Raw genomic sequence first — 16,556 nt, 5'->3', positions numbered from 1 at the left:
TCACCCTTCTACCTAATCAATCCTGTCCCCATTCCCACCTATCCCTAGTCTACCCACGAAATCTATTCTATTTCCCCTTCCCAGGGTGATCCGTGTGTTCCTCCTTGGTCCCTCCTTGTTACTTAGCCTCTCTGAGTCTGCAGATTGCAGCGTGGTTTTCTTTTTTGTTTGTTTTGTTTTGTTTTGTTTTCAGCTAATAGCCACTTATAAGAGAGTACATACCATGTTTGTCTTTTTGTATCTGGGTTACGTCACTCAGGATGAGTCTTGCTAGCTCCATCCATTTGCCTGGAGATTTCATGATTTTTTTTTTTAAAACAACTGAGTAATAAACAGTTGAGGGACGGCTGGGCTGTTTCCATTTTCTGGCTGTTAGGAATAAAGCTGCTATGAACACAGTTGAGTCCTTGTGATAGGATGAAACATCATTTGGGTATACACCCAGGAGTGGTATAACTAGATCTTAAGATAGATTGAGTCCCAATTTTCTGAGGAATCTCCATATTGATTTCCATGGTGGCTCTACAAGTTTGCACTCCCTCCAGCAGTGGAGGAGTGTTCCCCTTGCTCCACATCCTCACCATATGAGCTGCCACTTGTGTTTTTGATCTTAGTCATTCTGACAGGTGTCAGATGGAATTTCAGAGTCATTTTGATTTGAATTTCCCTCGTAGCTAAGGTTGGACATTTCTTTGAGTGCTTCTCGACCATTTAGATTCCTCTGTTGAGAATTCTCTGTTTAGATCTGTACCTCATTTTTTATTTAAATTATTTGGTTTGCTGATGTCTAGTTTCTTGTATTCTTTATGTATTTTGGATATTAGCCCTCTGTCAGGTTGGAGAAAATCTTTTTCCATTATGCTGACTGCCATTTTGTCCTGTTGACAGAAGCTTTTCAGTTTCATGAGGTCCCATTTATTCATTGTCAACCTTAGTACCTGTGCTACTGGTGTTTTGTCTCCTATGTCAATGCATTCAAAGCAATTCTCTATTTTCTATTCTATCAGGTTCAGCTGTTATGCTTTTGTGCTGAGGTCTTTGATCCACTTGGACTTGAATTTTGTGCAGCATGATAAATATGGATTTATTTACATTTTTCTTCTTGCAAACATCCAGTTGGAACAGCATCATTTGTTGAAGATACTTTCTTCTTTTTTCCGTTGTATATTTCTGGTTTCTTTCTCAAAAATCGGGTCCCATAGGTGTGTGGATTTAAGTCTGAGTCTTCAATTTGATTCCATTGATCAGTCCATCTGTTTTTATGCCAATACCATGCAGTTTTTATTACTATTGTTCTGTAATACAGCTTGAAATCAGGGATGGTGATACTGAAAACAAGGTGTGTTCTTTTCTGTTTGGGTGAAATGTTCTTTAGACATCTGTTAGGTACATTTGGTTCACAATGTCTGTTAGCTTCAGTATTTCTGTTTGGTTTTTGTCTGAATGACCTGTCCATTGGTGAGAGTAAGATGTTGAAGTCTCTCACTTAGACATCTGTTAGGTACATTTGGTTCACAATGTCTGTTAGCTTCAGTATTTCTGTTTGGTTTTTGTCTGAATGACCTGTCCATTGGTGAGAGTAGGATGTTGAAGTCTCTCACTATCATTGTGTGGGGATTGATGAATGGTTTAAGCTTTAGTAGTGTTTCCTTTGTAAATGCTGGTGCCCTTGTGTTTGGGGCATAAATGTTAAGAATTGAAAAATCATCTTGGTTGGTTTTTCCTTTGATAAGTATGAAGTGTCCTTCTCTGTCTCTTTTGGTTAACTTTGGTTTGAAGTCTATTTTGTTAGATATTAGAATGACTACAGCCCACTTGTTTCTTAGGTCTATTTATTTGGAAAATCTTTTTCCAACCCTTTAAGGAGAAGTAATGACTATATTTGATGTTGAAGTATGTTTCTTGGATGCAAAAGAAGGTTATGTCTTCTTTTCACATCCTTTCTGTTAGTCTGTGCCTTTTTAATTGGGGAATTGAGTCCGTTGATTGCTACATCCATGGCTGTCACACCAGTGTAGCAGAAATGCTGACTGAACGGACTGTTGCCGTAGGATTGGGGTCTGTGTTCCATAGAGTTGTTGCCCCAGGCTGTCCCTTGGCAATCAACTGTGGTTATGATGCCACCTGAAGTTGCTACCTGCACTGACTCGACCTCGCTGTCCTTGGCACCAATATGGCTGTCTTTTCTTTGGTTTTTTTCTATTCTCTGTGATTCTTGCATATTACCAACAGATCAGACTATTCCAGGCAGTTGCGGATACAAACAAGACTGCTGAGGACATTTTGAGCTCTGCCCCACCATTCATTAAAGCCTTAAAAGAAGTAGCCAGTTCTGGGAATTGGGGGGTCATCATTAGGATAATTCCTTGATGATGTGGAGCAAAAGGAGTTGCTCTTATCAGGATAAACCTTAGAAGCCTTCTGTAGGAAAACAGCTGCAGCAACCCCCACTAGACATTTGCCTGGGGGATACGTGCAGTTTAACAGGAGGCCTATGAAGCCTTCCTTATGGCCAGAAAAAGCCTAGGCTGATTACAACATCTGACCCTGAGAGTCGGGGAGGGAGGAGAGTTGAGATTAATGGTATAAGACGAGTTTCAGACAAGTTTGAGATCATGTCTTTAAAATTTCCTAGCAGAAAGTTTTCCCAGGAAGATAGTGGTCTTCTCCTCTCACACCCCAAGATATTCTGAGCACAAGGTCACTTAGCCCAGCCAGCCACCTGGTACAGACTGAGCAAAAGTCCTTGTACCCAAGTCAAAGCATTTTCAAAGATTCTCTTTGTAAACTGTTTTATGCTGTTCTTTTTTTGACCTGATGATGTATGCCTTTGCCAAGTTTTCTGATTGTAAAAGAATATAAATCTTACGCTGAAACAAGTAAAGTTGCAGCAGCATATTCAACCACATTGAATGTGTCTGTCTGTCACTTTCCTCGCCGATTCCTGGATTCTCCTGAGCCTTCGCCCTGATTCTCCCACAGTCTGAGTGGCTCCCCTGAACTGGTCCGTGGCAATTGATATTGAGATATATAAATGACCAATGATTGCTAATTCCTGTTATTATGCTCGTCGTGGTTGTGATTGTGTGTGTGTGTGTTTCCCTTCTTAGAATTTTGCTGGTGTGAGATTATATATTGTTTGTATTTCCATGGGTGTAAATAACCTCCTTGGATTGGAGGTTTCTTTCTAGTACTTTCTTGTGGCTGGATTTGTAGATAGATATTTTTTAAATTTGACTTTGTCATGAAATATCTTGTTTTCTCCATCTGTGGTAATTGAAAGTTTTGTTGGGTACAGAAATATGAGTTGGCATCTGTGTTCTCTTAGAGTCTGCAGGACATTTGTCCAGGAACTTCTGGCTTTGGGCATATCCATTTAGTTGTTGGGTAATGCCTATAGATCTGCCTTTATATATTACTTGGCTCTTTTTTGTAGCTTTTAGTATTCTTTCTTTGTTCTGTATGTTTAGTGTTCTGATTATTATGTGGCAAGAGGACCTTCTTTTCTGATCCATTCTATTTGGTTGTTCTGTAAGTTTCTTATACCTTTACAGGCTTACCCTTCTTTAGGTCAGGGAACTTTTCTTTTATGATTTTGTTAAAAAATATTTTCTGGGCCTTTGATCTAGGATTCTGTTTGGGAAGTAATTCTAGACACAAAAGAACAGAGTTAAGCACGGATTCTTGATAGAAATATTTTCTCAGGTGGGTTTTTTGTTTGTTTGTTTGTTTGTTTTGCTAGAGGCAAGTGCGTCTTATTTAAGAGAGGCTTCCTGACTCAGCTTTAGCTAAAAAAAACAAAAACAAAAAAAAAACTTTGCAGCCCTTTTCAGAGGCCCCACCACAACATGCTTAAACAGTGTTTATGAATAGCTGACAGCATGCTTCTTGGTGGTGGCAGGTACCTTGAAACTCCATAGAGTTGTGGCAATAAGCATGAAACATGGCTCTGGCCAGTACCTCCACCACAAGGCTACACTCTCAGAAAGCTAAGGAATGGGGTGGATCCAGCTGTCTAAGTCACAGCTTTAATCCTAGCCATATTACTTAGCAAATTAAAGACTCATGTGGTCAGAAAAGGAGAGATACACAATAAAGATTGATTCGGATTTTTTAAAAAAAAAACCTCTAAATGGTTTATAATGTGATTAAAAAATATATGTAGACATGGGAGAGAAAAGAAAAAGGATAAAATCCTTTAAAAAAGAATAAAGAAAGAAGTTGGGTGTGATGGCACACACCTTAATCCTGACACTTAGGAGGCAGAGGCAAGTGTATCTCTGTGAATTTGACAGCCTGGTCTACAGAGTGAGTTCCAGGACAGCCAAAGATACACAGAGAAACTGTGTCTCAAGAAACCAAAAATTAAAAAGAAAAAGATTTAAAAAAGAGAATCTGGATACTGTATTTTACTGTGTTGTCTTTGAATTGTTTGATGGTTGAGGAAGGAACAACAGCAGCTAAAAAACATTTGAATGTAAATGTTGCTGGATTAATCCAACATATGTACTTTGAAAATGCCTCAACTTTAAAATATATGTCAAAATGTATGTTACTTTGGAGAAAAGGTTTTGCTTTTGTTTCCACAGGAAATGAAAGGTTCTTTCCAGGTTAAGAAAAATCAGGTTTGAGCAAGGAAGACCCCCTAGAGAAATCTTCAGTTGTTGTATGGAGAGAGTCACTTGTTGGTTCCTGGCCACTTAGCCCCGAAATAATCATACAGAAACTGTATTAATTAAATCACTGCTTGGCCAATTAGTTCTACCTTTTTATTGGCTAACTCTTACATATTAATTTAACCCACTTCTATTAATCTGTGTATGGCCATGGGTCTGTGGTTTACCAGATAAAGTCCGGCATCTCCAGTGGAGTTACTTGACATCTCTCTTACTCTGCCCTCTTTCTCCTAGCATACAGCCTAGCTTTCCTTGCCTAGATCTGTTCTTCCATGCCATAGGCTCACAGCAGTTTCTTTATTCATTAACCAATAAAAGCAACACATACACAGAATGACCTCCCACACCATCTGATAGGAGCCAGTGGCCCAGATGTCTAAGTTCTGCATCCAGAACAGATTTAAGACTACTGGCTGAGATGATCAAGCCTCACAGAATATTCTAGTCAGGACTTGATCATAATTCTAAATTTTCTGGAGGTCCCCATAACATTATCAGTACCCCCAATCAGAAGGGAGTATCCTGGAAAACTATGTCCCATTCCCAAAAAAAAATGGATTATGGATGTTTGTTTAGAGTGTTGGTTACAAGTTGTTATGGATAATGGTCAGGAAAAAAGCTAAACAAAGAAGATTAGATTCAGAGTTTCTGTTTTGAAAAAAAAAAGGGTGGGAAGTGCAGTGGGACAATGGTCTTCTACCCTGTAAAGATTTGTCACTTGTACTGCTTTAATAATATGCTGATTGACCAGTAGCCATGCAGGAAGTATAGGTGGGGCAACCAGAACAAGAGAATTCTGGGAAGAGAAAAGACTGAGTCTGCAGTTGCCACAGAGGAAGCAAGATGAGAATGCCTCACTGATATAAGGTACCAAGTCAACATGGCTAACACAGACAAGAATTATGGGCTAATTTAAGATGTAAGAGTTAATAAGAAGCCTGAGCTAACAGGCCAACAGGTTTATAATTAATGTAGACTTCCGTGTGTTTCCTTGGTACTGAACAGCTGCAGGATTGGGCAGGACAGAAACCTCTGTCAACGGTGCTTTTTCTTTCTTAAATCTTCTTCAAGGCTCACAGAGTAGCAGGATGCCACCACCAACATTTCTCATGATGGAAGTCAGAGGCTTGAATCAAGTTATAGAGAGAAAACACACAGAAGGAATGACAGAGCCTTTTCTGATTGGAAGTCAACTGTGAAATACATTCTGCTGCGGAAGGTGCAAACTGCAGAAGCCATGGCTAAGCTAGCACTGAGGTGAGGATGGCTATCAAACCATGACTTCCTGCAAGTGGCATTTACACCCTGCTATGTAAAATAAATTGTTTTTAAAGATGAGTGGACAAGAATGAGAAGCATGCCGGGTGGAAGAACACACATGTAATGTCATGAGAGAGTGACTTCTATATGACCATTTGTTTTCTCTGTGACATGACCACAAAGAGAAGAGAAATTCCACGTGCTATTTCTGTGATTTCCCTAGGATCTAAGGCAGTACAAAAGTCTGACAAATATTTTCTGAGCAGATAAATTAATAAAAGAATTATCATTCACTAAGAAAATGAGTCTGTATAAGATTCATGTCTCCCTGCTCCTCTGCCTAAGTAAGAGTATAAACCCTATAAATAGCAGAAGTGCTCTGGCAAGGGGATCGGCTGAAGAAACAAGGCAGCTGAAAACTCTTCTGTCCACCTTCAGTCCAGTGGCAGAAGGTGACCGGAGTAACCTCACTCCTCATCAGGCTGACAGAAGGTGGAAAGGGTGGATTCCCCACGCTCTCCAGCTTGTCGTATTTTCTCAAATGCTGACTCTGCTTGTTATGTCTTAAAGTTAATACTTTAATTCCTGGATGGCAGCATTCTTTCTCCTGTCTCAGTGATCCCTGAGTAAAGAGAGTAAAGAGAGGATGTCTTACTGTGGACCCCATGACTGGCTGAACTGGCGCCGGTCAAGGTGAATTGGACAGATCCTAAGACTGAGTATTAGCCTCAGGGGCTCTGTCGAGATCCTGGCGCAAACCACTCAGTCCAGGGCAGCCCCTTGCTGCCGTGATAAGAATTCTCGTGCTGCTAATTCTGGAGATTGTCCTGGAGTGTTCACCACAGGCAGTGCTTGTGTCGCCTCCCTGTCCTCAAGAGCCTGTGTTTCTTAGCCACGTGGAGGCATACTGTGTCCCTCCACTGCTGTGTTCAGATGGCAGAGCAGCCTTCATTACTCAAAGTCCTTCGTCATCTTTATTTCACACCTGAGTAAAAATCTCATAGCCTGAGAATCTGGGGTATCTGGCAAAAGTGGGGACTGAGTGTGCTACATTTCTTCTGGTACCCAGACTCCTGGGTGTTGAGCTCTTACACTATCTGCAATACACACACACACACCCCTAGCTAGGCCCACTCTCAGAGCCATTGCTGCTGTGCTGGGAGCAGATTCTCTATCACTCAAGCCGTCCCCATCGCCGGGGATAGGTGCCAACATCTTCCCTCGGAGGGCCTTCACTGCCCACTATCTGGGGATAGGTGCCAACATCCTCCCTCAGAGGGCCTTCACTGCCCACTATCCGGGGATAGGTGCCAACATCCTCTCTTGGAGCGCCTTCACTGCCGGCTGTCCCCCGTGCTCCTTCACTGCCCGCTGTCCCCCGCTTCCTTCACTGCCCGCTGTCCCCCGTGCTTCTTCACTGCCCGCTGTCCCCCGTGTCCTTCCCTGCCCGCTGTCCCCCGTGTCCTTCACTGCCCGCTGTCCCCCGTTTCCTTCACTGCCCACTGTACCCCGTGCTCCTTCACTGCCCGCTGTCCCCCGTTTCCTTCACTGCCCGCTGTCTCTCGTGCTATTTCCCTGTTGCACTTCGGATGTAGTATTACAATCCCTGCACCTAAGGACCACGCTACCAGAGAATTTGTAGTCAGACTTAAACTTTCATGGCTACTCCAATATTGGCAGTAGTAAGCAGGTCAGTGTAACTAAGTAAGTAATCCATTAATAGGGCATTTTCTAGAAAATGACGTAATGTAATAAAGTATTTCAAATCAATAAGGGCATTAGTGTGTAAAAGTTAACTGATAATCAGTTATTTGGAGGGGAAGGAACTGCATATTTTAAGATAAATTCTAGAAAGATTGTTTAAATTTTATGGTTTAAAAGTACATTACCAAATACTTTTATGTTATTTTTCTTAAAAAACAAAACAAAACAAAAACAAAAACATGGAGTCTAGTTGCCCTCCCTTTGAGGGTTACTTTGCCTTACTGACTCATTCCTAAAAATTACTGTATTAGTTATTTTCCTATTGCTGTAATGAAACATCATAACCAAAGCAGCTTGCAAAAAGGAAGCATTTAATTGGGCTTATGGTTTCAGGGAACGGAGAGTCTGTCACGCAAGGCAGCCTGGCACCAAGCCGTAGGCATGGTGGCCAGAACAGCTGAGTGCTCATATCTTGGTTTGCAAGCAGGAAGCCGAGAGGCACACTGGAAATGGCCCAAGTCTTTTGAAACCTCAGGACTCAACCCTGGTTGCACACCTTCTCCAACAATCCTTTCCAAATAGCCACCGACTAGGAACCAAATATTCAAACATCCAAGCCTCTGGGGGTCAGCCTCATTCAAAACACCACAGCTTCAAAGATTATGGTGTAAAAAGCTCTGGATTTTTTTCCTTTGCCTTTTCTCACATCATTTGTTATTGTTACATAGGGACGTTCCACTAGAATTGTGGCGGGGCCCACATTGTCAGCGGTCACATACGTGAACCTGTTTGGTAGCAGATCCATCCGACTCAAATGGATCACATGAGAGACCTTGAGTCAGAACCACTCGGTGAAGGGGAGCAGGGCGAATATGAGCAAACGACACGGTATACCTGAATATAAATGTCATAAATGTGACTGTAAAAACAATGTGTGCTAAGTTCCTGGCCAAAATAAACAATATAAAACAATAAATCCTTTTATGTTATCAGATAATTTGTGGATAATTTGATATATGTGTGTGTATGTATATATTTTCATATGTGTGTGCGTGTGTGTGTGTGTGTGTGTGTGTGTGATGCTGTAACTAGTTCAAAGATCAAAAAACAGTGCCTTTAAAGACAGAACAGACATGGAGTTTGGAAAGGAAAGCACCTTTCAGCTCTCATGGAAAAGTCTCATGCTGCTTGAGTTTAGATTTCACCAGCTCATGTAACAAATGAAGCCACACTGACCATGTTACTGGATGATTTCAGCTTTGGTTTCAAAGTTAAATGTGATCCTAGGAAACCACCCTTTTTTGAGGTGCTATGGCTTTGAAAAGACTATCAGTGTCCACCAGATATCCACAGCACCTCTTGTTGGCAGCCTCCTTTGCAGTTATAATGAATGAATCTGTACAACTTGGCTGGGTCAGAAAGATGCAGGTGTCACTAAACCAAACCTTAAAATCTATACCATGGGGTCGGGGGATCCCAAAGAGATGGCTCAGCAGTTAAGAGCACTTGCTCTTCTCTTCCAGAGGCCAAGGTTTTGTTCCCAGCACCCTCATCAGACAACTTAAAACCACTAGTAGCTCAGCTCTGAGGGTCCTGGGTCCCTTTTCTGACTTCTGTGGGCACTGCACATATGAAACTCACATACAGTCAAGCAGGCACACACATATACACAGGTTGATAAAAGTAAAAATGTAATGATTAATCAGAAGTATACGATGCAACCTTCCAGTCTCTTCTTCCTCTGCAGTGGTAACTCCAGGTCTCCAAGTGAAATACCTGAGGGACAGAAGAAGGAAGAATTTACTTCAGCTGAAAATTGTATGAGACTGATAAATCTTGGGTTATGCCTCTGAAGTGGAAGGTTCAGTTGTTACTTCAACCAAGTCTGATCCATCCTGACTACCCCTTCCTAGGGTTTCTGGATCTTTGGAGGGTATTTTTCAGAGCCAGGGCCAATTCAACATGTGTGTGTCTGTTTAGATGGCTTTCTCATTCAGTTTAGTGTGTGTGTGTGTGTGTGTGTGTGTGTGTGTGTGTGTGTGTGTTCTAACTCAGAGTCCTGTGCATGCTATACAAGCTTTCTCTTCTGAGCTACAGCTCCACCCACCTCCAGCCTACTAGAATGCTTTAAGCAGATAGTTTACTTCTAGAGTTTTTGGGATCCTGGCATTCACCATGCTGACTCAGATGTGGACCTGAACCTTGCCTGTAACATTCTGTAGCCTGACCAAAAGCAAGCCATGATATTCCACAATACTTGGACATTAAAAGATTAGTCTACTACTGAGTACTCTAAATACCTATAGACTGCATAATTTCTTAAGATGATCCCTGAAGAGGACAATACACATAAACACACACATCCATGTATGCACACAATCATTCGCAGGGGGCACAGGGAGTCCTGACTTCTCCTGTTCAATTAGCCTTGTCTGAAGCAGCACTTTGATGTTTTGGGGATCTGTCCTTTCTCTTCCCAGGATATAGACAGAGGTGATGTGATGTGGGATTCCCCTCTGTATGCTGTGATTACCTCTGATTAATAAAGAAACTGCTTTGGACCTATAGCAGAGAAGAACAGAGGTAGGTTGAGAAAACTAAACTGAATGCTGGGAGAAAGAAGGCAGAGTCAAGAGATGCCATGTAGCCAGCCACCAGAGGGGAAAGACGTAAGTTGCCAGGTGGAACCTTGCCGGTAGGCCACAAGTCTCGTGGTAAAATACAAAATAATAGAAATGGGTTAATTTAACATGCAAGAGTGTGCTAGGAATATGCTATAGTGATTGGCCAAGTAGTGATTTAATTAATACAGTTTCTGTGTGGTTAATTTGGGAGTCTGGGAGGCCAGGAAATGAAAAAGTAGCCTCCTACAACAGTGATGAACTCCTCTCAGGGAGAAAGGGAGTTGGGGAGGACCAATACTGTCCTCAGAAACATTAGTTAATTTCTATGATGTTTGTTACATAGCTGTAACATGAGGGGCTGGCTTGTTGGGGTTTCTGTCCTGCCCAGTACCCCACAAGCCAGCAAGTCCCCAAGAAAATCACACACAGGACTCCTTAAGATTATAAACTGATTGACCCTTAGCTCTAGCTACTTATTAGCTCTTATAACATATATTACCCCATTATCCTTATCTATGTTAGCCATATGGCTTGGTACCTTTTTCAGCTGTCAGCTCACATGTTTGCTTCTTCAGTGGTCTGGGAAGGAATGGAGGAGGGAGCTTCCTCCTCCCTAGCCTTCTCCTATTCTCATTGCCCCACCTCTACTTCCTGTCTGGTTGACCTGCCTATACTTCCTGCCTGGCCAATCAGCGTTTTATTAAAATACATGGTTGACAGAATACAGACAATTCTCCCACACATAGCAGTTCCTGGTGTTTAAAAATATTTATTTATTTTTATTTTAAGTGTATTGGTGTTTTGCCTGCACATTTGTCTGTGTGAGGGTGCCAGATTCCCTGGAAGTGGAGTTAAAAACAGTCATGAGTCGCCATGTGGAATTGAACCCAGGTCCTCTGGAAGAGCAGCCAGTGCTCTTAACCACTGAGCCATCTCTCCAACCCAGCAGTCCCTGCTTTAAGGGTCTCACATATATTAATTTAGTCTTTAAAACAATCCTACGAAGCAGCTATTATTATTGTCTATTTTGCAGATGGTGAAACTGAGACTCAGAGAAGTTAACAGCCTGAGGCTATACAGTTATGTGGTCACAAAAGAAACCCAGAACTCAACAGAGATAAAAAAGAAATACTTTGGACCTGGGTCATTTTTCAAGAGTTCTTCCTCCAAATTCGAAAAACAAAGGTCAACTACTCTAAAAACAGAAGTCATAATTACATGTATTTATTTATGTGTATGTATGTATGTGTGCCATGGTATACCATGTGTGGTGGCCGAAGGACAACTGTCAAGAGTCTGTTCTCTCCTTCAACCACGTGAGTTTGGGAATCCAACTCAGGTCATCCATCACAATTGGCAGCAAGTACTTTTGCCCACTGAGCTATCTCACTGGCCCAGGACAATTTCTTTGATTTCCTATCTCCTGTGTTAGTCCATGTGTACAAGTTCAGTTGTCTTCCTTTATAAAGACTCTGTCCCCCTTCATAAAATGACAGCTGATAGCAAGGATTGGCAAGGGTGTGGAGGAAAAGGCTGTGTGTGGTCCCTGTGGAAGGTAGCATGCAAATCTGCTCCTTCCTTTTAGAACTTTGTTCCGGACTTGCCCTTCAAAGGTTGAGAGCAAGCTTCTAAGGCCAGTCCACTCTCCCCTCCCCAAGTCAACAGTGCCACCTGCCACACACTCTGCACATCCATGAGTTTCCAGGTCTGAAAGGAAAATGGAATCAATCACTGGGCACATGGAAAGCAATGCTCAGGACAGATTTCAAAGGCGACTCTCCCCTTAAGGCAGCAGATGTTCCTGCGATGAAGAACAAAGCCACACAACACTTTGGGAAGATGCGCCTCTAGCATAAGGACAGGTAGTCCCTAGGGAAGCCACAGAACCAGGCAAAGGTAAGTTAAGCCACCGGATCCTCTCAGCCCGCACATTTGGAGAGAAATCAAGTTGCAAAGCACAGAACCAAAGTTTGCATCAGGTTGGTTTGGTTTCCTCGCCAGTACGTCCCTTGAGAGTTTAGCAGTCAGTCTGACTCAGTTTAGGTTTGGTTTAATTTTTCACTCATGAATGCATTTACTTATTATTGCAAATATTTATTCAACAGGTAACACAGGCCAGTTGACTTTGCCCCAGTCCTTGAGCATACAAGGATGGGTAAGAAGACTTGTATTTTGTGTGTGTGTGTGTGGCTCTTGTACTCTAGTTATACTGTGTATTGTGACTGGGGTCATGGAGTAAGCTGGTGTAATAAGGAAGTGAAATCGCTCACTTTCCAACTACCTTATGATGTTTAAATTTAGACTTGAATAAACAAATTAAAAAAGTCTCTTGGTTCAAAGTACAAGGTTAGGTACTGAAAATTCTCCTTTCCACCTCTGTCTTCCAGCAGCCCAGGCACCCCACAGTCAAAGTTAGTGGTTTCTGATCGAATGTTTGGGAGCATTTTTATGAGCATATATGAGTATGTCCATGCTTGTTTACCTTATATAAATTATATAGTATTAATGGCTGGGATATATAGCTTCTTAAAACACAATCTTTTCTCTCTTTTTTTTGGCGGGGGGGGGGGGGTAGTGTTGTTATTTTGTTTCTTGTTTGTTATGTTACCCAAACTTCCAGGCTCAAATGATTCTCCTGCACAAGTTCCTTGAGTTTCTGAGACTAGGCACCTACACCACAGCACCTGGCTTATACCTCTTTATAAAGAGTTCCACTCTTCCTTCTTCATAGCTCAGCATGGTATTAAGGTTTGACTATGTTCTCAAAGTGCATACCTTGACGTTCTAGCCCCCAACGCCCCAGAAACTAATCTAATTTGGATCTCAGATCAGTTCAGATATAAACAACTAAGCCAAAGTCATAGTGAAGAAGGTTAGCACAGTGTGTTTGTGTGTTTTTAGGTAAAAGTGCAACATTTCTATGCAAACGAGAGAGATAAGAGCATCCACAAATTCAGGAAGAACACTGTGAAGACAAAGGAAGAGACCAGAATAATGTGTCTATGTGGGAAGGAACACCAAAGACTTTCAGCAAGCCACCAGGAGCTAAGTAAAAAGCGTGGGATAGATCCTGTCTGATAGGATCCAGGAAGAACTGATCCTGGGCTCTTTTTTTAAAGCTTTGTGTGTATATGTACATGGGTGTGTAGGGCTGAGGTAAACAATAGGTGTCTACCTCTATCATAATCCACCTTGCTTTTGGAGACAGGGTCACTCACTGAAGCTGAAGCTCACTGATTCACCCAGCTACACAGTCACTGCACCCTGGTAGGGGGTTTCAGACCTATGCTGCCAAGTCAGAAGTTTTCCATGTGTGCGGGGGGTGGGGGGGAATCCAAACTCCAGGACTCCCACTCTCACAGCAAGTGCTTTACTCCCCGAGCCATCTTCCCAGTCCTGTAGACTCTTTTGACCTTGGATTTTAAGCTTCCTGAACTGTGTGACAGTAAGTTTTTGCTATTTAAGTCACATAGTCTGTGGTGTTTGATCATGGCAACCCAGGCAAACTAAGTACACATGGGTGTACAATAATTCCTTCTGTGGAGGTCCAAAAATGTGAGCCATTTTCACCCTGTCTGAAGGTCAGAGAGTTTGAGGTTGCTCAAAATTGTTGATAACAGCAAGGACTATACTCCTGACCAAGGGTGTGCTTACTTGGTTCTTTTGACATTAAGATGGCCCATACAGTTGGATCCATTCGAACCTGACCAATGGTCAGCATCAAGCATACTTCTTCTTTTGTATTAGGAAGTTTAACCTGGGAGTGGCTGCCTTCAGGATACTTGGTCTAGGGTGGCTTCACTGCCTAAATCACAGAATGCTAATGACTTGATGCCTCAAAGTACTGAAGCAAATAACTGTTCTAGCTCTCCTTTGTATCATGTTAAAGCAGTCTGTTGTCCAATAAGGACCTGAGACATACATGGATCTAATCTACATGGGAAGTAGAAAAATACAAGATCTTCTGAGTAAATTGGGAGTATGGGGACCATGGGAGAGGGTAGAAGAGAAGGGGAGAGGAAGAAAGGGGAGCAGAGAAAAATGTATAGCTCAATAAATCAATAACAAAAGAAAAATATCTGAAAATTTTTTAAAAAATTAAAAAAGGCAGTTTGTTCTCTTCTCCCCCTTTTTGTATTGGGGTATAAAAGTGTATGAAAAATTAAATGCAGGGATTTCAGTATTCACTGAAACGCCCTCCTGGTACTGCCCTATGTTTATGTTTTATTATTTTTACTTGTGTCTTTGTCCTCTTTTCTGATCCCTATGCCCCTACCCTGGCAAGTGGTATTTTTGTCGAGGCTGGTCCCCAACATCCTTCCATACTTTGGACTTTTAGGTGTTTCTCTACTCTGTTACCTAAAATTACAGCAATTAATCATCTTTTGCTACACCATTCCACACTTGTGTGTGTGTGTGTGTGTGTGTGTGTGTGTGTGTGTGTTAACCAGTTTTTTTTGTCACTATGACAAATGCCTAAGCTGAATCAAATTGGCGAAAATAATCATTTGATTTGACTAGCAGTTTCAGAAGTTCTAATCCATGGTTGCTTGGCCCTGTTGTTTTTGGTCTGTGACAGCAAAGTATATCCTGGTAGGAACAAGCCGCCTACCTTGAGTCAGCCAGAAAGCAGAGAGAGACAGAAAGGGCCTGGGGTCTCAGTACCCTCTCACAGGACATATTCTCAATGGCCAAACTACCTCCATTAGGTTCAACCAACTCCTAATAATGCCACGGTGCTCAAGCCTCCAACACATGAGTCTCTTAGGGATATTTTGGATACAAAATATAGCACTATCATTAAGCCACACGGTGAGTGTCTAGAACAGAACTGGTGTGTGTGGCAAAGGCTATGTGCACATGAATCCATACTGCCCAGTGTCTTCCCTAGAGGCTCAGTCAGGAGCTCCAACCCCACAGCAGATGAATGTGTTTCCATCCACATACATCCAGTATGTTATCAGGTTTAGGGCCTGACATTTTGATAAAAGAAAAAATGGTGTTTCTGTAAAATTTGGGTACGCATTGCTCGAAAAATAAAGGATTTGTTTATGTGTGTGAGTATATTGCTTGCATATGTGTTTGGACGTGCACTGTGTCCATTCCTGGTGCCTGGGTAGACCAGAAGGCTAGAACTGGAGCATAGGTGGTTGTGAGCTGCTATGTGGGTGCTGAGAATCAAACTCCAGTCCTCTGCAAGGGCAGCAAGTGCTCTTAACTGCTGAAACCAATTTTCCAGTGGGTTGTGCATCTTCCTCATGACTTCTAGAAAAGCTCCTTGTGTTGCAGGAGAAATGGCCCTTTGTGATGTAAGATGCAAATATTTTTCTTAGGTAGTAATTTGAAAATTTATTTTCCTTGTTGTGACTTTCCATAAAAAGTATTTGATGTTGGTGTGGTTATTTTTCCACTGTTTATCTTTTGTGTTATAATAAAAAAGAAAAGCATTTCTGTATTTCAATATGATCAGAAATTTTCTGTGATTGTTTTCCTAATACTTGTATGGAATTGGTAGCAGCAATGGTGATGGTCAATGCCTATGCATTTCCTTGTTTATTCATGACAGGTTTGCTGTGTTGCCCAGGGGAGCCTCGATACCCTGAGCTTAAGTCAGCTCACTGCTGGAGCCAATTATGTGTCTTAGACTACAAGCATGCACCTTCCTCATCCCATTCCTGGCTCATGCATGCATTTAACACACACACACACACACACACACACACACACACACACACAGTGTAGGCTGGTATGAAGACTGGGGTTTAAAGGGAAAAAAATCATTTTTAAAATGCTTCCCAGTTGTGCCATCTTCCCCATACTCATTTGAAATATGACCATCATACATTAAATGCCTGTCCTGTGATGCTCTATAGTTAGGGTTTATATGCATGCTTTGGAATTTTGCCCACTTAATTATTGATATGTTTTAGCAGCCCTCCCCCCATCGCTAGTTCTTTTTCTAAAACATTTTCTGGCTGGAAACAATCAAAGGTCTGTTCATTTTTCAGGTGAGTTTCAGAGTCGATGGTAAGTTACAAAGAAGGTTGTTGCTGTTTGCTACTGGAGCCATTACAGATAAGAAAAGGGGCGTCGTTCTGATACCAAGTCATTCCTGACATTTGAATCCAAGAAGCTTTGCACAAGTTCAGTTGCACTTCTGTATTCCCAGGAGCACTGCAAAATTTCCTCATATAGATCATGCGAGTGTTTTGTTAGTTCCTATTTCATTTTTGCTTTGTTTCTACTGTAAATGCACTTTTGCTTCATTTATTAGAATTATAGCTTATACATA

General features: G+C 41.8%; 1 long non-coding RNA gene across 1 annotated transcript; it reads left to right on the top strand.

Annotated features, from left to right (window-relative positions):
* The first annotated feature begins 11,888 nt into the window (after window positions 1-11,888).
* LOC125401547 (uncharacterized) lies at window positions 11,889-14,478 on the top strand. Its single transcript, XR_007232377.3, has 3 exons — window positions 11,889-12,160; window positions 12,370-12,419; window positions 13,166-14,478. It is a non-coding gene; the product is annotated as an uncharacterized LOC125401547 (long non-coding RNA).
* The last annotated feature ends 2,078 nt before the right edge of the window (window positions 14,479-16,556 follow it).

This window comes from Myodes glareolus, chromosome 9, assembly GCF_982192425.1.
Source record: "Myodes glareolus chromosome 9, mMyoGla1.1, whole genome shotgun sequence".
Lineage (NCBI taxonomy): Eukaryota > Metazoa > Chordata > Mammalia > Rodentia > Cricetidae > Myodes > Myodes glareolus.
The sequence above is the reverse complement of the archived record's forward strand: the minus strand, read 5'-3'. Positions and strand labels throughout refer to the sequence as shown.